Source organism: Euprymna scolopes, chromosome 4, assembly GCF_053919585.1.
Source record: "Euprymna scolopes isolate OS-2025 chromosome 4, ASM5391958v1, whole genome shotgun sequence".
Lineage (NCBI taxonomy): Eukaryota > Metazoa > Mollusca > Cephalopoda > Sepiida > Sepiolidae > Euprymna > Euprymna scolopes.
In genome coordinates, this window is record NC_136485.1 from 98,588,104 (window position 1) to 98,607,026 (window position 18,923).

The 18,923-nt window shown below is 35.5% G+C and overlaps 1 protein-coding gene across 6 annotated transcripts in view; it reads left to right on the plus strand.

Annotated features, from left to right (window-relative positions):
* The first annotated feature begins 272 nt into the window (after positions 1-272).
* Positions 273-18,923, plus strand: part of LOC145269112 (RNA polymerase II transcriptional coactivator-like) — a 106,396-nt gene continuing 87,745 nt past the window's right edge. Inside the window, exons 1-2 of one of the 6 annotated variants that reach the window (XM_080124724.1) lie at positions 394-436; positions 15,839-15,973. The gene's annotated coding sequence lies outside the window, so the exon portion shown is untranslated. Of the gene's footprint in view, positions 437-2,281; positions 2,338-13,960; positions 13,971-15,838; positions 15,974-18,923 lie in introns of those variants that run through there. The other 5 variants (XM_080124706.1, XM_080124716.1, XM_080124746.1 and 2 more) reach the window with 5 other exon arrangements.

Below are 18,923 nucleotides of genomic sequence, written 5' to 3' on the forward strand. Positions count from 1 at the left end.
CATGCGCCTTGTGAAAGATCATTTCAATGTTGAACGAATACGGTGAGCGCAAAATAGTGCGAGGGTTCAGGGGTTAATACCATGCCAATGGTAAATTTGCGACGGGTTTTAATACAAGATTCGTTGTCAGCGACCCCGAAAACTTATAAAGAAGCAAATTTTATTGGTTGGTGTTCTGTTGTAGTTAAAGTAAACATTTACCAATTTTTTTTTTTTTTTTTTTTTTAAATAATCTGGTTTATTAGTGTCCAATCAATAATAATCCAAATCCACTGAAAACATTGGGGGGGGGGGGAAGTAAAAAACATTATTCATGTCTACCAAGAAATTTTATTTTCGCGGTTAAATTCAAAAGAGACACCGGTTGTGGCCGCTCGTGACAACCTTTATAAAATCTCTGTTAGACAAAATACGCTACATTATTGACGTCTCTAATGTAAGTAAAGCATCTTTTTTTTAAATATTAGTCTCAAATTTGCTCCAGCAGAGTAAGATACGATTTAAAACTGTTCATTTCTTTTTAGCTGTATAACAATAATTTCCTTATTATTTTTTTTATTACTTAATTGATTGTGCAAAAACTTTTTTCTTGCTGAATTTTCATTTTCAATCCACTTGGAAAATATTCGATGGAGCAAGTCCTGCTACACATTTCTCTTAAAATATTGGTACAAATCTAAATAAACAGAGTCAACCTCCAGTTGGCATTTTTAAAAGAATATATTTCAATGTCGGTTTTAGTTATTTCAACCGCAGCTTATCACATGAAAACAAATCGTAATAATCGAGCCATCGCACCATTTATGGCTACGCTTCGATTTTTAACTTCTTCATTTTTAAATGCTGATATCATCTTTTCATGAACCATTCAACTCGAAAAACAGTGTTTACCGATGTAATGGAAAATTAAAAATGGCGCCCGATTCTCTCTTGAACACGGTAAGTTTGGGAAAAGGAGTTAAAAATAAAAAACTTGACAAAATACTGTTAAAAACCCACCGAATATGTCAGCCCATGTCATAGTAACATATATTGAGCGAGTTTCTAACAGTATTTTGTCTAGGTTTTCATTTTTAACTCCTTTTCCTAATCTTACTGTGTTCAAGAGAGTCTGGCGGCTGGCGCCATTTTGAATTTTCCAATACATCGGTAAACATGTTTTTCGAGCTGAATACATTATATAAAACCCTAAAAACATCCAGTTAGGTAGAAAAGTAACTTATCTTGCCTTATATAACATTTATTTGTTGTATATATATATTATTTTTATTTATTTATTTATTTTTTTTTTGACAACTTTTTCGAATTTGTATAGTAATATAAACCCTTTGGCCTTTATTTTAAAACGGCGCCAATTTTCGGTATGATTCTTTTTCTAATTTAAATGTCATTTCAGTTTCTATAATAGCAACATAAATGATCAAGAATAAACGATTATAAGTAAAAAAAAAAAAAAATCTGCTTGTTCAGATTGGCACTTACGGAATCAAAAATGAAGAAAAACTTTTTTTCAGGTTAAATTCAAGTTTCACTATTTATTTTATTAAATTGTTAGGGGGAGCACAGAAAAGTTACAAAACACTCTCCCCACTCCATGTTAAGAATGGCTTTCGAAAATAGGATTTAATGCAGAGTGATCCGCGCGCTATCTTTTTAAAATCGTATTTCCAAGTTTAACTCAAGTTTTTTGTTTTTTTTATTCAATTGTAAGGTAAGTACAGTAAGTGTAAGTACAGAATAGGTACAAAACATCCTCCCCGCGTTAAGAATTGCTTTTTAAATGTTATTTCAGCACGGGCGGATCAATCTCTGCATGAGTACCCGAAAATACATTAGTATCAAAAACTGGCCGATTTTTACGACGTGCTCTAGCGTATTATAAGCACCCCAACCTCCATGTTAAGAACGCCTTTCGGAATAAACATCTCCGAATCTCGAAAGCCGTTATTAACATGGGGAGGTTGGGATGTTTATAATACGCTGGGGCACGTCGTAAAAATTGACCCAAACTTGTATCGTGTCACTTTTGTCATGGAACGAAAGCTATTCCAAAACTCACAAAAATTGATAAAGTATTTTTATTTTCGCAAAAAAATTTGCTTTTTTTTTTTTTTTTAACCGATAAGTGAAAGCCGAAAGCATTTTGTTTTTAACTTATATAAAATTACCCTTCTAAAATAAAATAATGTGGTTAAGGGAAACAAGATGGGGTGTCTCGTTCTGAGTTCAAGAAAAGGGGGGTCACGTGGCACTGTCACCCGGTATCGAGGCAGAACACTGCCACCGAGAGTAAGAAGCCCCCCCCGTTAACTGAAAAAATGCATGCAGGCAATATAGGTAAGATTTGTCAGACTGTCTGTACTATATGAGGGCCATTTGAAAAAGCAATAAAACATTAAGAAGAAAAAGAACTCCGTTCGATTAAAACTGAACTTTATTCAATATAAATGTTATCTATGTAAAATTAAGTAATTTTAAAGCAATATACAATTTAATACTGATAAAACTGAATTATGAAGTTAGGAAACAAAGAGTTAAAAAACATTTACACACCAAACGATGAATAATTTTAAGTGAAAACCATCGATAAATAATTTTAAGAATGAAAACAAACGATAAAATACAAAAAATTGAAATCAAATAATTTAAATACAAACAAACAAGTTACTAGTGCAGAAATATTTTTAAATTTAATTTAGAGACTAATGTTCTCGTCTTGCGTGTTTATTTCACAACGTTTTATCATCGAATCTTGACTTTATTACATCCTCAGGCAGAAAATGATGTTAACATACCTAAAAACATAATTAAAGAAAACATTCATACCATAATGTAAACTATTGCTAAAATCTAAAAGATAGTAAAACATTTACAATAATAATCACAAGTATCTGTTCTAATGCTACACTTCATTTGTTCTGTCCTCGGTCAGTGGAGAAATCCTTCATGACCGAGACACTTTTTATTTTATTTTTGTCCCTATCCAGAGTGCCCCTTTTTGGGGAGCTAAATTTTCCCACATTAAAAACCGACCTTGTGTCTAACTGTGCCCTCGTGGGGAGCCAAGTAAATAAATTTAAAAAAAATATTTTTGACAAATATTCTCATGTAAAAATTATTTGTTTATAATTCTAAAAAACAATCAATTTTAAAATATAACGCTCGGTCACGGCTAATTTCATTAATAGCCACGAGGTTAATAATTTTCAAACTGACTTTAGAAAAAAATATAGAACTTTCAAATATTTAGACATACTCAATGAAAGGTTTTATTTATTATTAAACATTTTGACAATTATTCTCATGTAAAAATTATTTGTTTATGATTTTAAAAACTAAAACAAAATTAAATTAAATTTTCAACCTTCCTGATAGACTTGCCTTCAACATATTTGCTGTATTAGCAATAAATAGTATTGTTTCTTTAATTTATATTAACAATGTTATCAATCAAAGTACTTGAATACAGTTCTAATTCAATACACGTTTAATTATTAACAAATATCACTTACGTTACTATATTTGGTTGGAATAAAATTTTCCCTTCTAATGGCACGTATCCAAATTGAGAAAGTTTAGGATAAGAAAATATATGTATTTTGGGGCCTTTTGGTGATTTCCCCGGCAATTTGTAATAACGCAAGAATACACCATGTTAGACAGCAAACTAAAAACTAGACGAAATTGCTGCTGATAGCCTAGATCATATTCCTACAAGTGAATCTGATAATGACGTCACGCTGTCATGTGCATCGGCCTTTTTTACTCTCTGTAGCCATGGGCAGAACCTCGTTCTTTTTGAAAGTGCAGAGTTAACTTTGAACAGAAAAATGGAAAAGGTGTAATATACAACAAAAAAAGAAAGAAAAGCAAGATAAGAAATGAAGGAGCAGCCCAAAGAATTTGAGCATTTACAACATTTTAGAATTAGCGAAAAAGTTGTCAAAAAACAAATGTTATCAAAGATAAATTACTTTTCTACCTAACTGGATAAGTTTTTAGTGTTTTTATTTAATGTAAAATGTTTATTCGGTTTGAAAATCCTAGTGTTTATAGATATATTTGAAAACGACAAATGGCGGCTAGGTTTCTATTGAATATGTTAGGTTTTGGAAAATTGTACAAAATACTGTTAAAAACTCACTGAGTATGTTAACCGCCATTTATCCATATTTATATTTTATATTCCATATCTTTTTTAAATAAAATACTTTAAGTGAGTATTTAAAAATACTGCGACATGAGATGTTTCACAACTGGAATAAAGTGAGACAAACGCCACCTTTTCTTCAAGTTGAGAACTTCGGTGACCTTAAACGCCAGAATTAATCTCCCTTTCTATTGCTGGCTGTAAACAAAAGTTTGGAAATATGGGCCACTGTAGGTGAAAAATAATCCCATTTCACTTATCAGTTTTTGCCAATAAAAAAAAAAAAAGTCAACCGATTTTTGATTTGTATTTTTCTCAAACAAATACATAAGTTTTTGATTTAGCATATTTTATTTCTTTTTTATGAAGTGAATTTTTTTAATTTTTATTTTTAATGTCTAAAAAAAAAAAAATAACATTGAATGATATAGAAAAAATTGTAATTCTACGAAATTTTCTAAACAAGATTATAAGGTTTCACTTAAAAAAAAATTCAACATGGTTTTTTAAAAAAGGTTTTAAACTTTGGACTTTACAGGTAAATTTGCAAATAACTGTTTTTATTTTTTTTAAATTAGCTTATTTTATTTATTGATCTTTTATCTTCAATTTGTGATATAAATTTGAGGTGAGAAAATTATTCATTTTAATAGACATTTCAAAATGGGGGGGGGGTAAAAAACGCTTGTCTAGAATATTCGGTTTATTGGAAAGAGCATAAAATTTCACATTGAACCTGAAAATATCTTAAAAATTGAACCGATAGAAAAATTGATAGATTTTTAAAGTTCAAAAATTGAAAAAAAATTTAACTCGTAAAATTCAATTGATTTCATTATGTAAAAAAAAATGGCTGCATGAACATGCGCAGACACTTAGTAAACACTTTTTTAAAAATAAAAAATATTTCTATTTTTTAAACAACTTTAATAGTTTATTTTGGAAGTATATTCCATAAAGAAAATAAACCCATTTTAAAAAGAGAAATTACGAGTTTTTAATATTTTATTTGCAGTTTTGTGTTAAGTGTCAAAAATTCTGATACACCTAGTTAGGCACCCATAGCAAAATACACATTGATGTTGTATGCAGCACAAGTTACAAGATAATGCGGAGCGAATCTTATAAATAACCAAAAATTAGGAAAATCTATATATCTACTAGCTGTGTACTAACTGTCGCTCAGTTTGTTAAAATGGAACACATTCCAAGAAAAATTGTTTATTTACTTTTATTTGTTGCAATTTTTTATCAATAAAAGTCCCCCCCCCCCTACCCCCAAGAAAAGATGAATTTTTTTACCATAAATTGTTAGGTGAAAGTTTTTTTTTAAAGAAAGTTGGCAGTAAACGTTTCTTTTTGAAAACAATTTTTATTATAAAAAGAAAAGATGAATGCTTTATATGAACACTGTAAATAGTTAGGTGAAAGTAGAAAAAAGTTGTTTTTTTTTGTACTTCAAAAGAATGTACAAATTATTTTTTGTCAACAGATGTTAAGAAAATAAACATAAAAAATACTACCATTAATAATTATGCAAAAAATAAATAAAATGCTGATTTAGTGTTGAACAACTCTCGGCTGAATCCGGTGATTGCCAGTCGAACCCTAACCATAATTGGAATCTGAGAGGGTGGGGGGTTAAATTCTGCATGAGTACCATTCTTTTTAATTTCGTCTTTTGTTCAATTTTTTGAATGGGCTATCAGCGATTGCAAACTAACAAATGCAAAATATTCAACAATTAAATTTTTAAAAGTGCTCAGCTTCTAATACAAATCCTAGTAAATCAATCTCCCTGATTAGAAACACTCAAGGGAAGGACGAAACTAAATTATTGCCAGTATGTTTGAGAGAGGTTTTTTCAATATTTTAAGCAGATTTGACACTCAGCTACCAGATTTTTATGGTTCGCTTGGTTTCTAATCTAATATAAGTAGATCTAGATGTTTATAACTTACAATAAAACTTGGAGTATGCGCTGTTTTACCGTTGTTGTAAAAATGGAACGGAAACTTAAATTTTGCTCTTTCTTAATCTTTTTAATAGTGCTCCCCCCCCCAAACGGATATAATCAAAAGAATAGCATTCAACAATTGTACTTTATATATATAAAACACAAAATATTTAAAATTATTAACGAAAGGGATATAATTCATTTTTAAACTAAAAGTCAGTTTGGTATATCTTTTTGTCATTTTTTTACATAAGTCCAACTTACCGTTCATTGGAAATGTTGACATTTATAGGTTATCTGGTACATTTACAACAAATAAACACTCCAACCTCCCCATGTTAAGAATGGCTCTCGGAATAGACACCCCTAACCTTGTCAGCATACCCGAAAAGCTATAAAAGTGGACATGTCGAATTTGAAGGATGTGTTGGTTGGACGTAATGTAAAAATGTACCGAATTTAAAAGGGAACAAAATTTAAATTTCCATTCCGTTTTTACAACAACCGTAAAGCAGAGCATTCTCCGCAAATTTTACCTAACTTAGTGTATTAATGTTATTTTTTAAGTAAAAATAACATTTAGGTTTGGATATAAATTCCTAAACTCATTTCATTCTATATATAATTTATGTGACTGAAATAGGAATCTAATTGAATCTTTAATTTCCTGAATAGTAAAATGGTGATCCACAATGGTCGATTTGCGGCAAGACTGAAGTTTAGGTGGAAAAATAATATCTAACCCTTTATTACATGAAAGGAACAAAACTCCCTAATCACCGTTATGTTACTATGACAAAAATGTAAAAGGAATTATATCGGTATTTCAGAAGTTAACAGTTTTAAATAAGCAGAACTTTTTTTTTTAAATATAAACCAATATGAAAACAACTTTTTTAAAAACAGGAATAAACACTGTTTATACATTTTTTTGAATATATACAAAACTTCTTAAATTTTTCAACTATTTTAAAAGAATAAACAGTTTTTTTATTCATTTTAAACAGAACTATTTTTGGCACTCCTACACTATTGGGATGAAATTTCGGAGATCGTAATACTGAATTTTATATGAAAACAATAGTATCTACGTTTTCCATGTATTTTATGATTATACCCAAAAATTAACAAAAATCGAAGGTAGAAAATTATTTATTAAAGAAAATAAAAATAGAATTTTAAGGAAACGATTGTATTTGCTTTTGTAAGACACAGTAGAGTTCAAACGGGAGGTAATTTTCCATTTCGATATAAAAAATGGCTGCAATTTTCACCTGCTTACACGATTACAGTTGTTTAGTTTAATAATTCAGTAATATTCTGGTAGTTTCGACTGCATAATTTGGAAGCTAACCTTGTAATTTATTAGGATTAACAAAAAAATCGGTAGAAACCATTGTTTTTTCTCTGAAAACTCCATTTATTGACTACAAAATTTCATTCTGATAGTGTAGAAGTGCTCCCTCTTTAAAAAGTTTTAAACAGTATAAAAACTTTTTTTTATAATTTTAAATACTATAAAACTTTTTATTTATTTTTTTATTCAATTTTCACCAATATAAACATATTTTTTTGTATTTTTTATGTTTAATTTTTAACAATATAAAAAGAACTTGGGTGCTAATGTATTTTTGGTACCGCACTATTTTATTTTTCAGGTTAAATTCAAGTTTCACAATATCTCTTTATCATTAAATTGTTAGGTGGTAGCACAGAATAGTTACAAAACACCCTCCCTGTGTTAAGAATGGCTTTCGAAATAACATTATTTTAGCATGGTACCATAAACACATTACCGAACTTTTTATAATTTTACATGGTAAATTTTTACTTGGTTTCCATCTTACGACTTTTAAAGGCTTTTTGGATATGCTGAAAACGAATATTTCATTTAAATGTTTTGCAAATAAGTAGTTTTATGAATATTGAGCAATATAATTTTTAATTTGTGGTGGCCATAGTTTTTAACTTTTAATTTTATACACAACAAAATAGATTTTTTTTTAAATAATTTTGAAAGAAATGTTGAACCTTTTCCAATTTTAATTTTTAACAAACAATATAGACCTTTTTACATTTTAATTTTGAAAGAAGGAAAAAGTAATGAATTTAAAGTTTTTTTTTTTTCCAAAAACGTGAAAATAATTGAAAGAGAATACACGTGAAAATTAATAAATTGCAATAGAATACTCATGTGATTTAATAATCACGTGATTCGATTTTGAATTGGAAAAAAAAATCACATTACTTAAAATTATAAAACGTTCTATTTATATTGCTTTTAATTAAAATAAAAAGGTTTTCATAGTTTACAATTGTAAAAAGTTCTATTAATATTTAAATTTGTTTTATATGTTCCGATAATTTGATATTTCTATTAATATTGTTTACCATTTAAAAAAAAAAAAAAAAAAAAAAGTATTGTTTAAAATTTTTTAAGTGAGGGCAAAAATAGGGGGACCTAGTTTTGGAACCGGATTTATAATTTTTTTGTAGGTTTCCGACTACTTTTTGATTGTATTTGAAAGATTAGAGACTAAAGTTAATTTCCTAAAGAAAAAAATATTTGTACACGTGAAAAAAAAAAATTATAAATGTTTTCATGGCAAGCTAACCAATTCAGCTAAATTTTGAAGTTAAATAAATTCATTGTAAAAATCCTTTAAAAGATAAATATTAGTTTTCTGGGCCTATTTCAAAGATAATTAGTAAAGTCCTAAGATATTGAATTAAATAAAAAACACCTTGTTTGTGCAAAAAAAAAACCCAAAAAAAACAAACTTAATTAGCCCTCAAAAAGCAAGTAATTTACCGTTCGCCAAAAACGCAATAAACTAAAATGTAAACACGATTATAAGGAGGCCCAAAATTTCAGCCAATCGAAACGCTGTTTCCAAATGAAGTCATGATAGTAAAAGGAGGTAGGAGTGGAGATACATACATTCCTATTCTGAACGTTTGTATCAATTTTTATCATTATTTTAATTTATTTTTTATGTTCCTATTTTTATTTATTTTTTTATTGTTCGAAATTATGTAAAAATTGTTATGCCGAAAGTTTCACATTCTTGCAAGGAAATTATTAAAATCTTGCATATAAAAATTATGTGAAATCTGTAATTTAAAAAAAAAAAAAAAATTAGAAATATTTTTGCTATTATAATTTTTTTGTGTGAAAATATTAAATAAACAATGCTTAATTCAATGGTAATATCGGTAGTTCAAGAAATTAATTTTCTTTGAGTTATATCGAATTCATTAATACGGAATCTAGGAGCTTTTATTGTAATGTTCCTGTAAAAATTATTTTTTTTTTTTATTATTACAAATTACGATGCTTTTTTTATATAAAAAAAAAAGCAAAAATAATTCCAGTTTTTTATTTACTACTGAAAACCATAATTTTAGTAAAGGTATTTTTTGTTTAAACAAAATAGTACATTTCCACTAAGATTTTGTATGAGTATCTTGTGTAGGAGACGGGGAGTCTCGTCGTGGGCGACGAAGCGTTTCACTGAAGAACCACGGCAACACACAGCGAACCAACAACCAAAGACAGCCACGGCGCGAAGGTAACTAACAAAGCTCAGCTGACTGCACGAATAGAAACGGAACCCAACGGTCACTGTACTGATCGCCATGAACGTCAGAACCCGACTGCCTCGCACCTCCAATGGACCGATTTTTATTCCTCAAGATGGCCTAGCTAATTTGCATCCCCGCGAGATCCCGTCTCTAATAAAAGCAGGCAGGTGCCATCTTGAAACTCTTTCGTCCGCTGCCCCGACCACAGGATCAGCCACCACCCCACACGCCAGGCACACACGGATCCTCTTGCGCCGAGGGCTACAGTTAGTCTCACACTCCCCCCTGGTCTCCAGATCATATACGTGACACGGCGGACGTGGCCGTTTGATTCGAGCACTCCTGCGGAGGGGTATTGCCGGGACTTCCTCATCGGAGCTCTCAGAAGTGTCATCGGAAGCATCAGCATCAGCATTAGAGCTCGCAGTTGAGTCATCAGGTTCGTGGGGCACAGGTTGGATCCATCGCTCATCGTCGGATGACTCGCTCCTTCCACTGCTCGCAGTTGAGTCACCAGGTTCGTGGGGCACGGGTTGGATCCATCGCTCATCGTCGGATGACTCGCTACTTCCACTGCTCGCCGATTGGTCAGCGCTTAGAGCGGGCCGGACATCCCTTACGTGGCGCGGAGTATCACTGACTAGTATGGCCTGTTCACTGATGACGCCGGTGACCCGCCCCCTCCAAAAGCTGCTGGTGCACCGGCCGCCGGGTGGCTTCAGCCAGACGGTGTCTCCCACTTGGTACGTCCCCTGGGGTTCTCGTTGGTCGGGTAGACACACTTCAACGTCCTTGACGCGCCCGTGGTAGTGATGAATCGCATCAGCGGGCGCACTGCCGCCAGTCACAGCGTCCTTAGGCGTTGTGTTGTATCTGTAAACCGCCTCCGCGATCGTACACTTCATCCTGGCCGCGATCCTCTTCACGGTTCGGTGGCACCGCTCCACTATGCCGTTGCCGCTCGGCACATACGCGCATCGGTGTCGAAGGCAGATCCCCCAGTTGTCCATAAAATGCCTAAATTCCCTGCTGTGTCGTTATCCGTGAGGATCTCCTCAGGCGGCCCCCTTTCGTAGAATATGGATTCCAATTCGTGGATGACACTGGTGGAATCCTGCCTCGCTAATTGACGCCAAATCGCGAACCTCGTTGGCCCGCAGTCTATCAGCGTGAGGAAGTGTTGGCTGCCGTAGTGGGTTATATCCATACCCAACCGACTTCAAGTCGCGTCCACTCCCAGCTGTCCTCTCCGCCATCTGGCTGGGGCGGGGTCGATGGACTGGCACGTTTGGCACTCCCTGACCACTGCTTTTACTGCGCTTTTTGGTATTGATGGTCTAGCCAACTTCACAAAGTAGTAGGTCCGTTGTACTCCAGGGTGCCCACTGTCGTGATGTATCTTCCTGATTTCGTCCTCCTCGACGGAGGCAGCACACAGAGGCAATGGCTTAGCTTCTTTCTTCATAGCCTCATACCATCTCCGTGGTACCCGAGTGAGCTTGTCGGCGAGGTTGTAGTCCGAGGTGACGAGCACTACGTCTACGGACAAGTTGTACTCCGTCACCAGTTTTTTCACAGTCTCCAGTCTCCGTCTTATCAGCATTTCGCTGGCTGCCTTGGTGCGTGCCCTGGCCTTGCTCGTGAGTGTGTCCGACACCCAGTGGTGCACGCAAAGTGAGTCAGTGTGCACACACAGTTTTTTCACTTCCCATTGAAGTGCCAGGTTAATGCCCTTTATTACAGCGTCGAGTTCTGCCAGGTTGATATGGGCAGCATCATTCGCCGGTCGCAGCCAGCAGGCATCCTCAACTACGGCCCCATCTTTCTCCAAAACTACACCGATTGCTAGAGAACTTGCGTCCACCCACACGCTCAGTTCGTCTCCCTGCACGCACCAGTCCCCTGTGGCGGGGTCATTCTTTTTCACACTAGCGACGGTCTCCTTTAACATTCGGAACAATAGTTCGTCAGTTATCTCATCGTCCCAGCCTTTGGTGACCGCATTTGCCCTCCTTTTTATGACGCCTGTCGCCGCACGAACCCATCCGCATACTGGAAGGTGCCCCACAAGTTTCCCGCACAGGGAGAACACGGCACGTCTTGTGTAAACGTCGGGAACTGCGGTTCCACGCCTCCACTTCAGGATCCCTCGCTCCTCTTGAACGCTCAAGCCCAATACGCGGGCGCCATCCTCAAGCCGCTCAGAGTCCTTGCAGTTTAGACCAAACTCGGCAAGTTTGGATCTTACGCGCGAAGATGACACGATATCTTCGTTCACGTATATATCGTCAATATACGCCGATGTTCCCTTTCTGATCCATTCTTCTTGTGACAACACGGCATTGACGATAGCCTTCATTATCTGAGGTGCTACGTTTAGCCCAAATCCAAGTCGCGTAAGACAGTATCTCTTCCCGGAAAACATCACTGTCTGGAAAGGCCACATCGCCTCGCCGATCCGGACCTGCAAGTATGCTTGCCGGCGCCACTCTCGCAGCTTGCTGGCACAGACGTCGGCGTCCGCTGTGAACGCATCAACATGCGCATTCAACTCGCGGTAGTCCATTACCGGCCTCACCTTTGACTTGTTAGGTTGGGCAACTGCCATCAGCGGTATCAGGCCCTTGGGGGGTCCAAGTTTGTCGTAGGGGTATGGAATCAGCCAACCGTTCTTAATCCATTCACGGAGCTCGCTTTTGTATGCAGGCCTTATCTGGTCGGGCATACGGTACTCTGCCACTTTGTTTTGTAGTTTGGCCGGTTCCTTGTCTTCTGACCACCTCCAAGTGGCGGTCCACGCCTTCTGTTGGTCGTCGAATTCCGCACTGAAGTCCGGCTGGTCGACTCTTAGTGCTGCGCACACCGGGGGCCTATCCTGAAACTCTACAACGCCAGCGCGCGTTATGCGCACGCCGCCCAGGGCTTTGATGGCATCGTAGCGTAGCAACAGGTCGAAACTCAGCGTCTTTTCGCGTGTCACCAGCGCTTCGACGTTGGCTGAGTTCCCAGTTCTTGTGCGAATGTGTACCACACCCACGCCGCAACACATTCGTATTTTTCCAGTAATGGTAGTTATCCTGACGTTCTTCTTTTTCCACGCCCGACAGAAGTCCGCACACACTATGGTGCGGGAGCAACCGGAATCAAATAGGAGTGAACATAATGTGTCATTAACTCGGACCTGAATGACAGGGAGCGCCTTGTTTATTTTCTGTTCGGGGAAGAGGTCGGCACTGGCACCTTGTCCCCGTCCCCGTTTCCCGCACAGTCTCGGGCCATGTGCCCAGTCTTGTAGCAGCGAACAGCCGTCGACCGCCTTCTACAATTTCTTGCCATGTGGCCTCGCCCGTTGCATCTATAGCAGATGACATCACCTTGCGGGCTGGGTCCCTGAGACGGTCCTTCGCCACTTGGTGGGGCCTGTGCGACGGCGAATACCGGTTCCTGCACCGTCGAGTCATCCTTCATTATTGTCCTGGCTCTGTCCACTAGGTCATTCAGCGGTAGTGAGGATATGGTAGATGTTGCTCGCAGGAGCTGCTTTGCTCCAGCGGGGAGTCCTGACAGGAATTTGTAGGCTAGGGCCCTCTCGGGAAGACCACCAAACAACACCGTCAGCTTCTTAAGTTCGGCGAGATACACGTCCACAGTTTCGCCCAAGCGTATAGACCTCGTCTCAAACTGCTCCCATGCAGTGGCGGGGTCAGTGGCGAACGCCCTGTACAACGCCGCCTTGATACTCGAGTAGTCACACTTCTCCTCAGCGCTGAGTTGCTGATATACAGCGAAGGCCCCGCCGGTCAGCCGCAGAGGAATCACGCGCTCAACATTTTTCACGCCGGACAACTGACAATGTAACTCGACCTTCTCAACCCAGCTGAGTACCGGGTCGGATCCGTCTAATTCCGGTATCAACTTTAGATCGAACCTATCCGCCATTGAAGAAAAGAAAACCAAGTTCGGAGTGGGGGGGCCGAAATAGCTTGTATGAGTATCTTGTGTAGGAGACGGGGAGTCTCGTCGTGGGCGACGAAGCGTTTCACTGAAGAACCACGGCAACACACAGCGAACCAACAACCAATGATAGCCACGGCGCGAAGGTAACTAACGAAGCTCAGCTGACTGCACGAATAGAAACGGAACCCAACGGTCACTGTACTGATCGCCACGAACGTCGGAACCCGACTGCCTCGCACCTCCAATGGACCGATTTTTATTCCTCAAGATGGCCTAGCTAATTTGCATCCCCGCGAGATCTCGCGAGATTCCGTCTCTAATAAAAGCAGGCAGGCGCCATCTTGAAACTCTTTCGTCCGCTTCCCCGACCACAGGATCAGCCACCACCCCACGAACCCTCTTGCGCCGAGGGCTACAGTTAGTCTCACAGATTTAAATTAAAATAATTAGTTCATTATATTCTGTGATCATTATTTGATAAATACTGAAAATTTAATTAAAATTGGTTAATTTCCTGATTTTTGGTGAATTTGTAAGTAAAGGGAGGGGTCAAAATGTTTATACATTAACGTAACAGTGACTACAGGAATTTAGTTCGTTTTAAGCGATAAAGGGTTTGAGATTATTTTTCTCCACCTAAACTCCAGTCTTGCCGGCCTGCTGTGATGAGACCAAAAATTCCTTTTAGTGATGTCATGTGACGGCAAATGTCACCAAATAAAAAAATAAATGGCTACATCGTTACAAAGAAAACCACCTATTTATTAAAGAAAAATTAAGTATGTTATAATTAAAGAGATATATAAAAACACACATGGGTACAGTAAACATATTATACCAAAATGTCGGAGCAATCGGTCCAGTGGTTATTTAGACTATTAATAGCTAACAAACCAAGAATTGTGTGTATATATACACTTGTGCCCGATATTATTCATACCCCTCGGATCTTTGAGATTTCTATAAGATTATTGCTCAAACCAGAAGGTAGACAATATTAAAGGGATTTCAAACAATAAATCAAGCATAAGCATTTAATTTAAACTCAACAAATAAATAAATTATGCAAGTTTGAAACATTATACAAAGAAAAACAATAATGGCACTAGTTCAAAATTATTCATACCTCTCTTACTAATAGTCAATAGCATGCCCTTTATTCTTAATAACTGCCTGTAACCGTGTTGGATATTTATCAACAAGGTTTTTACAAGCATCAACACTGATTTTTGACCATTCTTCAATGCAGTAGTTCCCCAAATCCCTCAAATTTCTAGGTTTCCGCTTTTTAACCTCAGTTTTCAATATGTGCCAGAGGTTTTCGATAGGGTTCAGGTCGGGACTCTGGCTAGGCCATTCCAAAACATTAATTTGATTATCCTCAAACCATTTCTTGACTATTTTGGCAGTATGTTTTGGATCATTATCCTGTTGAAGGACCCAGTTTGGTCCTAAATGGAGCTTCTCCGCATCCTGTCTAATGTTTTTCTGGAGTATCTCCAAATATTGCTCCTTCTTCATGGTTCCATCTATCTTGACCAAACTACTGGACCACTAGCCGAAAAGGAGCCCCAAAACATTAGGCTACCACCACCATGTTTCACCGTGGGTATGGTGTTCTTTGGGTTGTAAGCTTCTCCTTTCTTCCTCCAAACGTAAGAAGCATCCATATGGCCAAACAATTCAATTTTTGTTTCGTGAGTCCACAAAATACTTGAGAAAACGGACTCTGGAGAATTCACATGGTTCCTAGTAAACTTTAGACGTGCTGCAAGGTGTTTTCCGGTGTGCAATGGAGTCCTTCTTGGTCTTCTTCCTTTCAGACCATTTTCATGCAGAGTCCTTTGCAATGTTTGCCTTGATATTTTTATGCCAGAAGACTCCAGATTTTCTAAAATGTCCTTAGTAGTGGTGGTTGGATTTGCATTAACACTTCTTACAATATTCCTGGTGGCTCTAGCAGACAGTTTCCTTTTCCTTCCTCTACCAATCAAGTTGTTTGTTGTGTGGTGGCTCTGGAATGTTTTGATGATGCTCTGTACTGTTGCTGTAGGGACCTCAAATTTCTTGGAAATTGACTTTTAACCTAAACCATCCTTATGTGAATTCGCAATTTTAGTCCTAAGATCATTACTAAGCTCTTTTTTCTTCCCCATTCTAATAATTTTTATTCTTTTATTGGTTTTCAGTTGATATCATTTTAATTTCTGAAAAATGCAAAAAACGAAATGAAATTAATCCAAGGTTGTATAAAAGCATTCAAAATAAGAATCAAACAGGAAACAAACAGTCAGAAACTCGATTAATACTGAAAAAATAAGGAGGTATGATTATTTTTGAACATTGCAGATTTTATAAATAGCTGTATATTTCTTTTATTACAAGTATCCCGAGATTTTAAAATGACGAAAATGATCAGAAGAGGTTTATTAAGAATATGTATCAATATGGACGTAAACAATAAATTCTAACAAAGTTACACCTAATAAACTCAATTTTCAAGGGGGGGTATGAATAATATCGGGCACAACTGTATGTATGTATATATATAAGTAGCAATACACATGAAAAAATTTAAATGGCTTAAAATATTTCAATATTGGTATCTTTAGAAAGAGCTTGATGAGCTTACAAAGAATTTTTTTAAAATTTTTTTAAATCAAGGAAGTTATGACTATTTTTCTTCCTCACATTTGAATATTTTCCCTCTTTAAGACCATATGCGTTTTGTCACATTTTTACACTACTTTTTTAGTAAAAATGCTATATCTTTGTTAAAACAAGATTAAGCAATGAAATTTACCATATAAGTGTATTTTTATGCTAGGAATTAGAATATGCTACTGAAAATCTCCAGAAATGAATAGTTTCCAAATAATCTGCAGTAAATGCACATAAATATGCTGCAATTCCTTAAAAATGCCGTGTATCCATTAAAAGAAAAGTTAAAGAACTCAAAGCTGAATTGTAATGCATTTTATGTACAAATAACTGAAATCGAAATCTAGAACTGTTTAAAAATGAATTTGCAATATTTCTTTGGTATTATTGTAGATTAATACCTTCCGTTAAACTCCCACCTCTCCAAAATATGGGATTTTACCTTTTGTAGGAAATTACGTATGAATACCTTAAATTTTCATGAAAGATAACAAGTATTATTTTAGAATTTAATGTAAAATGATTCCTTATTTTGAGCCATTCTAGCGTTTTAGGGCAGTTAACCATTTTTTTTTCTATCGGAGATAAATCCTGTGCACCTTTTTTTTTCTTTTTTTTTTTTTTCTTTTTTTTTTCTTCTAAAGACAATTATGTGTGGTTTTAAGAGGGTCTTTGTGCAATTATGAGAGTGTGGGGGGTTGCCACTCTGACTTTGGGTTGATGATAAAGCTAAGGAAAATTGTGTGAACATCCTGAAGACTTGATGGAAACAAAACAAAAACAATTTTAGTGGGGGTTAGTTTCACATAAATTTAATATAAAATAATTCACAATTTCGAGACCATTGTAACGTTTTAGGACAGTTGACTAATTTATTTTTTATGGGTGATAAATGGTGCACTTTTCTTTAAGAAAGGTTTTTTTTTGTTTTTAGACACTTATGTAGCTTACAAAGGAACTTTGTTTGGTGATGAGCTTGCCACTTAGACTTAAGATTATTGTTAGGGCTAAGGAAGGTTTTAAAAGGGGGAGGCTTGCCACTTGTACCTAGGGTTAGAAGTAGGATTATGGTTTTTTTTTTTTTTTTTTGTTTATTTAAGGCGTTTGACCCCCATATTTATGGTTAGTGGGCCATAATTATTTTTGAAAATTTTATGCCTTAGATTTTGGACATCAAATTACTTTTAAATATGAAATTTATTTTGTTTGTCGGAATTCTTAAGGGGTGTGAAACAAAAATAAATTTCATTACAAACAAGTGACATCACTAACAGAAAACGTGACGTTTGGAAAACTTATTTTTGCCCACTTATTTAAATATCAAAACATTTTTTGCTAAAGTTAACAAATCATTCACAAATTTTAGATAAATTTACTTTTTATTTTCAATTACATTTCTTGTCTGAGTGACACATTATTTCGTTAAACTGTCCAGTTTAAAACGTTTTTTTTTATTTCTCTACCTGGACTTCGGGCCAAGATCAGTGTAGTATTATTCTGATGCTACATTGCTACACTTCGCCTTTTCTGTCCTCTGTCAGTGAAGGAGAAATCCTTCATGACGAAGACAATTTTTATGTTTTTCTCTCCAGATTGACCCTTTTTGGGAAGCTGGATTTTCCTCGCATTAAAAACTGACCTTGTGTCTAACTGTCCTCGTGGGAAGGCAAGAAAATAGGAACTTAACTAGAAACTGAGCACCTCCTACAAATATTTAAATATTGATTTTGTATTTTAATTGGGTAGATTAGTGTCCATTCTATTATAATCCGCTGGGGCGAAAAAAAAAAAAAAAGACAAAAAAAATATATTGGTTGTGTGTGTGTGGGGGGGGGGTATTGCTCGCACACGTGAAGCAAAATAATATTTCACATTTTTTTATTTTTATCTTTTTTAAAACAAAACACTTTAATTCACCGTTAAAAATTAACGTAATGGATAAAAGTGCACACGTTACATATTTGTTTTTCAACTATATTTTAAAAATTTGACCAAAAGTAATGCCGGATTGCTTCAAAATTATATATTCTGATAACCGAGCTCTAGTTAAGCTAATTATGTTCTAATAATATGAGCTCCAATTAAATATGTAAGAACATTTTTTTTTATATTCATATTTTCATTTTTTTTTTTTTTTTTTTTAAATTTTTAATTTGTTCTGGAATAAACAAAACAAAACAAAGTTTGTACAATAAAGTAATATCAGCGATATTAAAGCTGCTGCTCCTGCTGATTCCATAGATCGTTTTTAGATACTTTTTAAAAATAGAGCGATTTTTTTTTTTTTTTTTTTCCAGATATCATGATTTTAAATTGCTCCGACCCCAAGATGAAGCCAGTTACATTTTTATTTCTAACGGATAAATGTAATAAAAAGATTGATTTATTTAACAGTGGGCGTCCGAAGAAATTTTTTTTCAAAATTTTCAAAACTCATCATATTGAAGTTTTCTTTTTAACACAACAAAAAAATGAACTATCAAAAGAATTTCGGACAACCGAATCTATTAAAAGTAATATCTGTTCTAGTTAATTTCCAAATTTCATGACGAAATTAAGAGAAACGCAGTAGGATCATTTACAAACCGGGGGGGGGGGGGTCGTTACAAAACC